Source organism: Ornithodoros turicata, unplaced genomic scaffold (genome assembly GCF_037126465.1).
Source record: "Ornithodoros turicata isolate Travis unplaced genomic scaffold, ASM3712646v1 Chromosome12, whole genome shotgun sequence".
Classification (NCBI taxonomy): Eukaryota; Metazoa; Arthropoda; class Arachnida; order Ixodida; family Argasidae; genus Ornithodoros; species Ornithodoros turicata.
The window spans coordinates 2478973-2492061 of record NW_026999301.1 but is presented as its reverse complement, the minus strand read 5'-3'; the positions used below and the strand labels follow the sequence as shown (position 1 = coordinate 2492061).

Below are 13089 nucleotides of genomic sequence, written 5' to 3'. Positions count from 1 at the left end.
CGCTACTCTTTGTCCAGTGGCTTTTGCAAGTCGCACGCTGAATCCGGCAGAACGGAACTACTCTGTGACGGAAAAGGAGTGCTTGGCGATCATCTTCGCTTTCAGGAAGTTCGACCTTTACCTGGACGGCAGTGCCTTCACTGTCCAAACTGACCACCAGGCACTTTCTTGGCTGCAGCGGCTCCATAACCCGTCTGGACGACTTGCCAGGTGGGCCCAGATTCTAGAAGGCTACTCCTTCAACGTGGAGTACAGACGGAGCTCAACGACCGTGGTAGCGGACGCACTGTCCCGCGCACCTCTACTGGAGGAGGAAGAGGAAGGCACCGAGGCGCCTTCTCAACTTCTGGCAGCAGCACAGGTGGCACGAGACGTATCTTCGTCTTGGGGCACAGCCGTGAGCAGAGAGCAGCTCCTAGACGCTCAGAGAGCGGACGGCCTTTGTCAGCGGGTGTCGCAGTGGATAGCTGAGCAAGACTCGGCGGACACCGGAACGACTGACGGACGGCACGACTCCTATCTGCTGGGCGAGGATGGCATCCTGTTCAGATACATACCCCAGGCGGATGAGGACGACGGCTCATCCCCGTTCAGTCGTGGTGCCACGGAAGTTGCGTAAGTCTTTCATACGTTACTTTCATGACTCGGCCTTGGCAGGTCACAGCAGCGGCAGGAAAACTTATGAAAAGTTGTGTCGTGTTGCGACATGGCCAGGAATGAGCCAGGATGTAACGAAGTATGTTCGTACTTGTCCCGTATGCCAGAGAGCAAAACCTCGTGGTGGTTTACCCCCTGGGCGCTTACAGCCTGTTCAGAGCAATAGACCCTGGCAGATAGTTGCTTGTGATGTAATGGGACCATTTCCCCGCAGTCCTAGAGGTAACCAGTATTTGTTCGTGGTTACTGATCATTTCACGAAATGGGTTGAGCTGTTTCCTCTCAGGACGCTGACTTCCCAGAGAGTGTGGGAAAAGTTACTCGACACCTTTTGCCGGTTCGGGTTTCCCGCACAGCTGATCACCGACAACGCAACCTACTTTACAAGTGAGGTGTTCTCAGATTCTTGCGCTGTCTTAGGCATTCAGCATAAGAAGACTTCCCCGTATCACCCTCAGGCTAACATTACCGAACGTGTTAATCGGAACCTGAAAATGATGTTGGTTGCTTTTACTAGCCAGCACCACCGTGATTGGGATCTTCGCCTGGCTGAATTGGCGTTCGCTACAGGACGACGGTTTCACCCCGGCGTTCCTGAACTTGGGACGAGAGGCCCCTTTTCCTGTGGAGAATGCTCTGGGCCTCCGGGATGGTGCTACCCGGCCTCCTTATTCAAGGTTTGCTGAGGACCTCCGGAGTCGACTGGACGATGCAGCCCGGACGGCTCGGGAGAATCTGGACGTCGCAAGGTTGGACCAGACTCGCCAATACAACCGTGGACGTCGGAACCTCACCTACAGCGTCGGTGACCTCGTCCTTCGACGGACTCACCCGCTAAGTGATGCGTCACGAGGCTTTGCAGCTTCACTCGCAGATAGGTGGGATGGCTCCTTCGAGGTAAGTGCGTGCTTCTCCGGCCTTACTTACAGGCTTCGTCGCTGCGACACCGGCGAAGAGACTGGGCCAGTTCACATCTCGGACCTGAAGTCTTACCACCTCCGAGACCCTGACGGAGAGGAGCCCGATTTGCAACCTGCCTCCCTCCAGGACCTGGATCCCGTTCCCGGACCTGCGTCCAGCCGCTACAACTTGCGTCCCCGCAGGCGGCGCACGTAGCTGCCACTATCTCCATCGCTAAGCATAGTGCTTGTGATTTAGTGCTTTATTAGTGTGATTTCTGTTCCACAGTTTTCCGCTACCTGTTTTGGGGGGATGCCTTCTCAGGCGCCCACGGTTTGAGGCTGCCTTCTTACCATTTCCCTTTACTTCTCCTCTCAGATGCAACAACGTCCGCAGTCTTCCGCCCGCCGTGCACCTTCCCGCTCCCGTTCCCGCGGAAGCCGCCCGGATCCACCCCAGCACCACTCTGTGGCCACTTGGACAGTTGTGTCCCATGGACAGCCGGTTTCCTTGGCATCCCGCACACGGTGGACTCACCAACCAAGGCCCCTCCGGGGGCACGACCCCACACAGACTCCGGCTCCGTTTCGCGGTCTGACGCTCACCGACCGCCACCCGGCCGATCCCCTACAGCCCCTCACTGCGGAGGAGAAGCGGATCCTATGCCCGCTCTGCTTGGTCCCCGAACAGCACCGTCCGACACACCGCCGGGGCCCACTTCACCAGGTCCGAACGGAGGCCGCCCGGACAGCAAACGACGTGACAACAGCCCTGTCCACCCTCACGCGGCTCAGACCCGAACTTCTGGTGGAGACCAGGCCTCCCCCTCCTCCGCCGCCTGCCCCCTCTTCAGCCATGGACGACGCCGTACCAGACCTATCGGACGACCTCATGACCCTGTAAGGGAGGGGGGGGGGGGGTGGCGATAAGAGAGCGCCACGTGTTACGGCGACAGAGGGCAGCCGTGCTCCAGGGGGGCGTACCCCACGCACAGGGATAACAGCGGGGATCCGCTGGAAAAGGGGGCATTTCGTTGTGCGGTTGTTTGCTGGATGCAAGCTGTTCTGAAGGTCAATAAACCTGGTATGTTGCATTGAATTTCTGGTTGTGCTGCTGGTTCCTTCGCGCACCGAACGGACGGGCTGACACCCCGAGGTTGTGGGAACTGAGGTTTCCACATCCTTTACACTCCTTAGTCTCATGGCTCGTCTCGCCACACAGTGCGCAACAAGCAGAGCCACGACACATCTGCAGCATGTCCAAACCTGTTGCACCGAAAACAGCGCAATGGGTTTGCTGCATAGGGTCGGACATCTGCTGACAGGTAGCCTACTTTCAGCTTTCATGGAAGTGTCAGTCTGTCAAAAGTCAGCAGTATGTTGCGTGTAGTGGTGCACCCCCATTTTTACGTATTTTCATTTTACGAACATCTATGACGTCTTGTTCCTTAAGTTCCATCAAGATCTCTTCAGATGGTACATTAATCACCCCGGACACTGAAATAACGCCCCTGCAGGTGTTCAATATTTTAGGCAAGGAAGCTGAAATGCTTTTACCCATCATCTTGTGAGTCTCCAGGATACGTTCAAAGTCCTTTTCGTGTGTACATTTTATAAGCAGGTTTCCCAATCTTATGCGTTTTATTTCTACAGTATTTTTAGACAGAGACCGAGACGCCAGCGTTTTTTTAATGAAAAACGGTGACATCTTCCCCAGTGGTATGCTTTTGTCTTTTTCAGCATCACAACATGCCAGACCAATGTACAGAGCATTGGATGGTATAGATGCAGTTTGTAATATTTCGGTCCGGGGGCGCATTGCCCCAAACTCAGAATTAAAGAACGATTTTCCCATACACGTTTTATGAAATGGGCAATCCCAAATGTCACCCACATTTCATGCTCAAATATACGGGAAGGTCCCGGAGTTGTAACAACCCACCAGCCGGGGCTTGACCAAGACCCCGAGGGCCACCGTCCAAAGCTTCTACCCTTCACCTTAAATCCCCTCGGCATGGTACGAATAACATCTTGAGATTGGTGCTGGGGTCCGTAGTGGCGCCACTCACCAAACACCAGCCGAAGCCGGTGCCCCCTGCGGGGACTGGAATATTGCCAATCTGCTTTAATGACAATAGTTCTGAGCTCTGCTTCCTCACCTCAATGTGGACGTCACCAGTTCTCAATTTCTTGCATTGTACACTTTACCTATTCCTTGTTTGGGAGTTTCAGCAACGAGAAAGAGAGAGACACTAGCTAGTGGTTTTGACTGATCAGCCTGAAGGATAAGGATCTTCGGGAACCATGGTTCAGGAGTGGAACTAAAATACTGCAATGTTTGCACTTCGGTGCGGTGCCTATTGTGGCGCTGATCATGTCTTTTTTTTCGAGTTTGTGTTATCCATACAGTGGACGAAGTGACTTGGTGCAGCAGGTGTGTCACCCACCATGGAGCCCAGCGAGGGAACGTGTCCCACACGTTAACACTGCCTCTGCACTATACGCAAGAGCAGTTTTCTAAAGAAAGAAGTACTGCCCAAAGCTGACCCTTGCTGCCGAAGAAGGTGAAGAAGTGGGCTTCAGGAGAGGGAGAAAAAGAAATGAAAAGAGAGATGGCGACTAGCTGAATAGTCCTTGCCGGGCCTGCTAGGACCACCCGTATGTGGGAAGCTGGGGGCCAAAGTGGTGTGTTCCTTTCCCAGAGGGGCAACGAAGGGTCCAAAACAACCTCTGGATCCACTCAACTACCAGGGTCTACCTTTCCCCGGTTTCCCCGGATATCTGACAGCCACGTGCAGCTATATGCGAGGGTCAACTCTCCCGCGGCGACCCTACCGTAATTGCGGGAGAGGGCTACTGCGGCAATACTGCCGGGCGATGGGGGCGCCACTTTCCCGACGCCAGGGTAGCTAGTGGGTTTAACTGATCTTCAGCCTGAAGGATGAGGAGCTTCGAAAACCATGGTTCTGAAACGATGACGATGATGATTGTTTTTTGGCACAGGAACAACTTAGGGCATAATCCGCCAAATGCTGGTGAGTACATGAAACTTAGTTAAAAATATACTGTTGTAATTAAACGAAAACTATGTTTGTAAATAAAACAAACTGTAGTACCCTAAACTGGACAAGGTAAGGCATCAAAGATTATTGAGAATATTAATGTCTTGTAAAAAGCGCAATACCTTTTGAAATGACACAAATGGTTCATGGCAGGAAACGCTTGTAGAATTGTGGAAAATGTACCTCGCGCTGTTTCTCAAGAGAGGGAAATGTACAGAGAATGTCTGAAATGGTCAGCAGAACTTCACAGTCCACACATTCAGGAGGATCCTCACGTCAGAATAAGAAATCATGTGTCAAGGAAGTGTGTCCAATTCTGAGTCGAGACGCTAATGTGTCTTGTAAACGGTTTGACTTGACGTGTGTCTCCTCACATAGGGTTTTACCATGTGGAACTTATCATTTTGTGTGGTCCAAGATTCCTGACAGTTATGATTGATCGCCCTCCTCAGTATGAGTCTCAAATCCTGATGGGGAAAGCAAGCAGGAGCAATCTCTCCCAAGAGAGCGGCTTCAGCAGCAGCCTGGTCAGCCTTTTCATTCCCCTGTATGCCTACATGGCTGGCTCAGGTGTTGACCCCTGTTGAGCATTCTGAGCAGTGCAGTCCACAAATAGCATGGAGAGAGCTGAGCAAATTTCTGTACGCTACGGATGATTGCATTCCATTTTTTAAGGATGAAGCGCAGTACTAGCGTCAGTCCAATGATTTCAGTGTGAAAATTGAAAAGTTCTGATGTAAGCAGTTAGTCTTTGTCACGTTCTCTCTCACCATGGCGAACAATACACTGACTTCGCTCTTCGATCCGTATTTATAACACGCAGCAAGGCCGCCGAAACTTCCCTCAAAGTCTCAAACTCCTGCTTCAAAGCTACAGTGGTTGTATTTCTCTTGTCACACCTTGTTAAGGATATGTTCGACAATATAACTAGCTCTCAGGGAGGTATTCCTTCGTTGTATTTCGAAAGTAAAAAATAATCGAACGTAAAACGGTACAATTCAGCACCTGCCGTGTTCGCACACTAAATGGACGAATGACTCACAGCTTGTTTGACAGGAAGGGAGTTGCCTCAGGACAGAAGCCGCCGATATTTCGAACAGAGACTGTTCTTCTTCTTCGAACAGTCTCTGTTCGAAATATCGGCGGCTTCTGTCCTGAGGCAACTCCCTTCCTACATCTCTACCGGTTCGCTGGATTTCTACCCATCTAAGCTTGTTTGATAGACTTAGATAGATTTTGAAGTGATCTGTTAATAAACGTACTTGGACATTTCTGAATGTGAAATCATAGGACAGAAAGGAAGGCACACAAATACAACAGAGGGTGCCGTTCATTTCTCACACTTCTGCGTTCAGGTGCAGGCAGACTTTGAAAATGGCATTCTTAGGTCCCTGGGCATTCAAAGACCAGTGAGAACAAAGTGCTTGAAGCGTTATGTCTAGATTCATCTCTTGCAGCTTTTGCGTGGCAAATCGTTGCCTAGGGAGGTGCGTGAATCAATGTGCATGCTCCTGAAATTCGAATATTATTATGTTACACATCGAAATTACCAACAGCTCGTTACAGAAAATGAAGCCACCTCTCGTAACTAAAGTAATTCATGCGAACGAATTTTGTTTTTCTTCTTGCAAACAAACAAACAAACCGTTTCGTCACATCCGTATGCAGATTATTTGCAGAAAGGCATTTCGAGAGTCTGTCCAGTACCAGTTTCCTGCATTTATCACAACGTATGCTTTTAAGAAAACCCACACGCGGGAAAGTACATAAGCAGGCTCCGATGTCACGATTCTACGGTTTTGAGGCTGGAACATACACAGACGGATAAACACAACACATCCACAAGGTACCGGCATCGGGCTTCTTCGTCGATTGCCATTTTTCACCTCTCCGATTTTAGAACCAAGGCAGCCCTGTAGGAGAATGGCGACGTCCGCGACAATGTTCACAATATGGCAGGAGTCCACCATAGCTAGAACGGACACCGGGAACTATTTTGGTCACTGACGACACGTATTCAGAGTTGTACATATTGAAATTCGACAGCTGAGCATACTACTATCTGCAATGTCAACAGAATCCTGATACCCAGCGAAAAATACAGCAAGCGATTCGCCCGGACTCGGTACTCTCGTTCCTAGGCCTCCGCAAAGAACCACACGCTTCTGGTAACTATTTTCATACGCGGGAGCAAGAAGCCTTCGCTGCCCTGGGGCTGCCGTGCCTGTCGACCAATCAGGGACGATTAATTTTGAAAGTTTGAATCCGAAGCGTTCATATCACAACAGTTTATTTCTACTAATCTTTACACCGTGGATTTTTGCGTGATTTTTTTTAGGAGTTTGTTATCGAAGCCTATCTTGCGAAGTGTAAACCAGAGTGAGCCCTACCTCTGATGTGCCAAACGACCTCAGAGAGTCTCGGCGATGAAAACGGACAGCGCGGACGTGTATAAAACATTCAACACACTGAACGTCACATTCATACACGTTGGAGCAGAAAATTCGCTGGATTAACGAGATTCCCACCGCCCATGAATGGATCAACTACCTCTTGTGCAGTGCTCCAGGAATCTATTGAAATCGGACAGTTAAAACGTCGATCCGACGGAAAGTGAATTGCTCTCACGTGGATGAACTACTCAGGCATCTGGGGTGAGCCCAATTTCCACCTTTACTGTCCATTTTGATTTAGAATCTTCAATTTTACCTACAAGGCTAGCTAAGCCTACTTTTGGCAAGGCCGCCGGTCTATCTTCGCAACTAGGACAGCTAACTGCATAAGTAGTATCTCAAAAGATTCGTCTTGATTTCCGATTCTCAAAAACTGCTCACACATCAAGATCCGTTCAATACTTTTCAAGATACGATCATCCGAACAAGATAAACACACGTGCAAGGGGGCCGCCATATTGGTCGGTCACCGCCCGCCTAACAGGAAGTTATAAGATCTACCTTCACTTCCTCCAGACCAAGTATATAACCCCTAGATCTCCCGCACAACCATCCTTTGAGGGCTTTTGCCCTTACTTCCTAAGTAGGGCAAACCCAATCTGCCCTTATTCAGCTAAAGTTGGCTAAATTCTGCCAATACTTTAATCCCTCATAACTTTGGCCCTAATTACCGCAGCTTTATGCGGTAAAGAGCCTCTAGTAGAGGGCTTATTAATAAAGGTGAATAAAAAGGAAACTTGCGAAAGAAACACAAAAACCCCGAAAAACCACGGGAAAACCCCGAAAAATCGGTTTGAAAGTTGTCACCCCTACCAAGTACGCTGAGACATCCTGGGCTACGGAGCCTAGGTGCAGGGCTTGCATTGGGAATAGTGAAAAGCAGACTATGCGTTTTCGAACTACAGTACTTGGTTCTTCAAAGAGGATAGCTTAAGTAGCAACTCAAAAGAACCAACAAGATGCCTAAAAGCAAGGCAGAAGAGAGATGGAAAGAACAGGAGGCAGATGGTCACGTAAACGAAACCTCTGCAACCAATCAAGACTCTGACTCAAGTACAAATGAATCAGAAGATGAACTCAACGAGCCCTCTCAGAAGACTAAAAAGAAAGTAACCGAAACAAAGAACAAAAAGAAGAAAAAAACAAAAGAAGAAAAAACTCGAAAAACAAGAGGAAAGCGAATGCCCCTTTCCCCGACTTAGTGAACAAAACACTCAAGCCTCAGAAAGACAAGCCTCCCAAACTCAGGATGAATCTGCAGACTCCTCTCAGGAACAATATGCAGACTTAAACGAGGCCCTCAAGGACCTTAGAAATACCTACATTGATGCTGAACACGACCTTCCAAGGGACAAAAGACATTCCCTTAGGGATGTGTTCCACAAATACGAGGCCCTTATCCGCACCCTCGATATCCAAAGAGCCACAGAACGTGCGAGAAGGAAGGAAGTTCAGAGGACGGCTCAGGCGCTAAATCAGGCCCTTCAACAAATGGAAGACAACACCAAGGATCACACAAGAACCTACGCTGAAATTGCTCAAGGAAACCAGCATCAACCAAAACAACGGCCCTCCAAAATCCTTTCGGCCACAGTCAAGCCTAAACCAGGAAAAAGCCTCAAGAACCTGACCAGCATCCTCAAACAAGGAATAACAGAAGCTAACGTGTTGCTCACTGACGCAACCATACGACCCGCCAAAGCCGGACTTCTAGTCCTTGAAAGCAAAAAGGAGGAGGACATTGACAAAATCGAAAAAATCTTCAAAGAAAGCGACTCTCTAAACGAAAATGGCACTTGAGAATGGCACATGAGAATCAACCGACCTCCACAACCTCAGGTGAAGATACGTTTCATTGAAGAAGACTACGACAAGGAATCGGTCATACACGACCTAATTCACTACAACGACCTCGTAGAGCACTCACAGCACATTGAACTTAACTATATGCGTTCGGAGAGGGATAAAACCCAAACCGCTTTCGTATCATTGCCAAAGGAAGCCTACCACAGGCTAACCCAGGAGGGAAAAGCCAAAATAGGATGGGCCAGATGCATCGTGGAAGGTTACCACAACATCAGAAGATGCTCAAGATGCTTAGCTTACGGCCACCTAACAAAGCTCTGTAGATCAACACAGACTTTCTGTCCTTTCTGTGCTAATGCACACAGAGAGGAAGACTGTAAGGCTACCGATCCCAGATGCAAAGCTTGCATTAACAACTTGGACGGTAGTAACCACCCAGAAGGTATAGAACATCGATTCTATGATCGTCACTGCCCTGCCTTCTTAGCACAGGTGCAGAGGATTGAGGAACAGTGGTAAACAGTGGTAAACAAATAACCCATCTTTCTTCATAAAATCTAAATGGCACTAAAAATTTTGCAAACAAATCAAGCACATTCCAAGGCTGGGGCTTTGACTCTCTCAAAGACCCTGGCCACTCTTAACCCAAACATCGTCGCAATACAGGAACCTTATTACCACGACATATCCATCCTACAAATTCCACAAAAATACAGCATAGTTCAAGCAAAAGGAAAACCCACTGTTTCCCTTTTAATTAATACAAACAAATATGACTTTCTTCAACTTCTCGTAAAAGAAACTATAATAGCCATAAAACTTGAAAATAACGACACATCTTTAATAATAATAAATTGTTATCTTTCACCTAACCAGGACATGAAAGAACTTCGGCCCATTCAAGAACTATTATATAGACATAAAAAGTAGAAATAATTATTTGCGGAGATTTTAATGCTAAACACCCCCTATGGGGGGGAATAGATGCAAACCAAAAAGGAGAAGACCTCATCGACTTTATCATGGCTAACGACCTCGCTCTAGTAAACGACCCTCAATCTCCCCCAACTTTCAATGGCCCAAGAGGCTCATCATGGATCGATTTAACCATCACCACACAAAAAATATACGAACATATTAAAAACTGGTCAGTATTATCAATAGAAACAGGAAGCGACCACAATTACATTACATTTAATATCTTCAACAACGAAATAAACTATGAACTAAAGCTAACTAGAAAAGGACAACTTAGACTAAATCAATACATCAGCAACGACCCTTGGTTCGACTATATTAAAAACAATTATAATACATTAAATCTAAATATCGATAAAACAGTAAATACACTAAATAAAAGAATTTACTACTACACTAACATATGTAAATCTAAAATAAAAAACAATTACAAAACTGTTCCCTGGTGGAACGAAAACTTAACAAACGCAAGAAATCTTTGCAGAAAACTCAGACGTCTACACCAAAAAGAACTAAAAAACAATCCCACTCATCCACTCCACGTAGAATACAGACACGTTTTAGCCAAATACAAAAAAGAAATAATAAATGCTAAAAATATATATTGGCAAAACCTCATCGACTCAACTAAAGTATCTGATCCTTATAACTTAGTATACAAAATTTTTACCAACAAAATCAAAAGAAACGAACCAATACCAATTCTTCACAAACCTGATGGCTCAATTTCCACAACCTCTAAAGAATCCATCGATCTCCTATATAAAACAGCCTTTTCACAAACTTCTTCTACCACAGAATATCTACCCCCTAAAATCTCAAACCCACAAGATGAACCCCCAATAACAAATAAAGAAATCCTCGATAAAACAAAAGAAATCCAAATTAATACTGCAAGAGGATTAGACAATCTAGGCGCCTATACAGTTAAACACATGCTTATAACAAAAGTTGAATTTTTCAACCTCCTATTCAATGCATGCCTCGTTCAGGGTTCTTACCCATCCCAATGGAAAGTTGGGAAAGTAAAATTCATCAAAAAACCTAACAGAAAAGATCAAGACCCCTATTCTTATCGACCTATTACTATCCTACCTATCTTATCCAGAGTTTTTGAAAAAATCATATTCACCAGACTATACTACTTTTCACACATAAACAACCTTTTACATCCTAAACAATTTGGATTTAGACATGGCAAATCTACAACACAAGCTCTTTTTAAAATTTCAGAAGAAATCAGAACTAATAAAAACCACAAACAACACTCTGTTTTAATTTCATTAGATATTAAAGGAGCATTTAATGCCCTTCAACACAATCATATTATTAATACCCTAGCTAACTATAATTTTCCAGCTAATCTATTTCACTTAATTAGAGATTACCTAAAAAACAGAAATTATCAAACCACCACAAAATCTTCCATCTTCAATTACTCCAACATAATAGGATGTCCCCAAGGTTCCCCCTTAAGCCCCCTACTTTGGAATCTTACTATAAACACCATCTTTAACATCACAATCCCAGATAATATAAAATTATTTTCCTATGCAGACGACATCATTTGAATTATAAAAGGTAACTCCCGCCAAATATTAGAACACACTGCTAATAATTTCTTAAATAATTTAACACAATGGGCCTCTGAACTTAATTTGGAATTTAACCCAAATAAATCAGTTGCCCTTTCAATTCCATATGGAAACAAATTTAGAACAAAACGCCCATCCATTAAAATATACAACCAAAAAATTAAAAATCAAAACACTCTAAAAATCCTAGGAGTCACCTATGACAACCTTTTTACATTTATACCTCATTTAAACGATATCAAAGAAAAAGTAATAAATACTACCTTAACACTCTCTAAAATCTGCAAAGCTAATAAACATTTAAAAGGACAAATTATGCAAACTTATTATAATCAAATCATAAAAAAATAATACTATATGCTGCCCCCAGTTGGTGGAAACTTGAAAACAACTCACACTTATTAAGAAAAATAAATTCCATGGACAGAATAGCTCTTCTCAAAATTTGTCACGCCTATAACACAACTAGCAACCTAAATTTACAAATACTCAGTAACATAATACCTAGCCATCTACAAGCTTCAATAGACTACAATATTTATCAATTACAATATGAAAACAAATATATAAAAATTCTTAAAAACAACATTTCCTCCCACCAATTAGAGGAAAACTTCGACACGTGGAGTCTACACCCCACATTCGATAGATCATTCCTCTTTTCTAAACCAGAAAAAGTAAACTATTCTGGATACACCATATTTACAGATGGCTCCAAAACTCAAAACTCCACAGGCGCAGCTTTTTGCATATTCAAAGAAAAAGAATTAATATATACTGAAAAACATAGAATTTCAGACAATTCTACAATCTTTGATGCAGAACTTCTTGCAATTAAAAAAGCAATCGAAAAAATTAATACCTTTTCATCTATCACCACATTTCAAATTTACTCTGATAGCCTTTCAGTTCTAACAGCCCTCACCAATACAAAGCATAAAAATCCCAGAGTACAAGCATTAGCCCAAGATATACTTGCCCACTCCCATACAGACATTACAGGCAACGATATAGCTGATAAATTAGCAAATGAAGCAAGATCTCTAGACAATATCATCACTATCCCTTACTCAAAAAAATATATAAAAATCCAACTAAAAATCCAAGCTCGAAGTAAACTCGTTAAAGAATTTCAAGATTCTAACAGTATTCTCAAACATTGGTTTAAAGATCCCAAAAATATTACTTACTTACTCCCCACAAACCACTACATCACCCAAATTTTTACCGGACATGGTAATTTTCCAGAATATTTAGTTCGTTTTAAAATAAAAGAAAATTCAGCATGTAAATGTAAACAAATAAATGCTAACAATTTTCACTATATCATAAATTGCCCACTTACAATAAAATTTAGAAACCAAATAGAACAAAAAATCAAAGAAAACCTAGACATCTCTAACTTAAACAAAATACTTACCAACAAACAAGCCTACTCCATCCTACAAAATCTAGCAGAATATGTTATAACTGATTTAAATATTTAATACTTTAGACAGCAATGGTCTACAATTTCTGCCAAACTACAAAGTCCTGAAAAGGACGAGGCGCAAATTAGTACCCTTTGCAAACTCTAAATAACAAACAACTATAAAAACTTTCAATCAACCATCATTCTACAGTGCCACTCTAATTCAAA

General features: G+C 44.5%; 1 long non-coding RNA gene across 1 annotated transcript; it reads left to right on the top strand.

Annotated features, from left to right (window-relative positions):
• The first annotated feature begins 336 nt into the window (after nt 1-336).
• LOC135371753 (uncharacterized) lies at nt 337-2211 on the top strand. Its single transcript, XR_010415714.1, has 2 exons — nt 337-615; nt 1228-2211. It is a non-coding gene; the product is annotated as an uncharacterized LOC135371753 (long non-coding RNA).
• The last annotated feature ends 10878 nt before the right edge of the window (nt 2212-13089 follow it).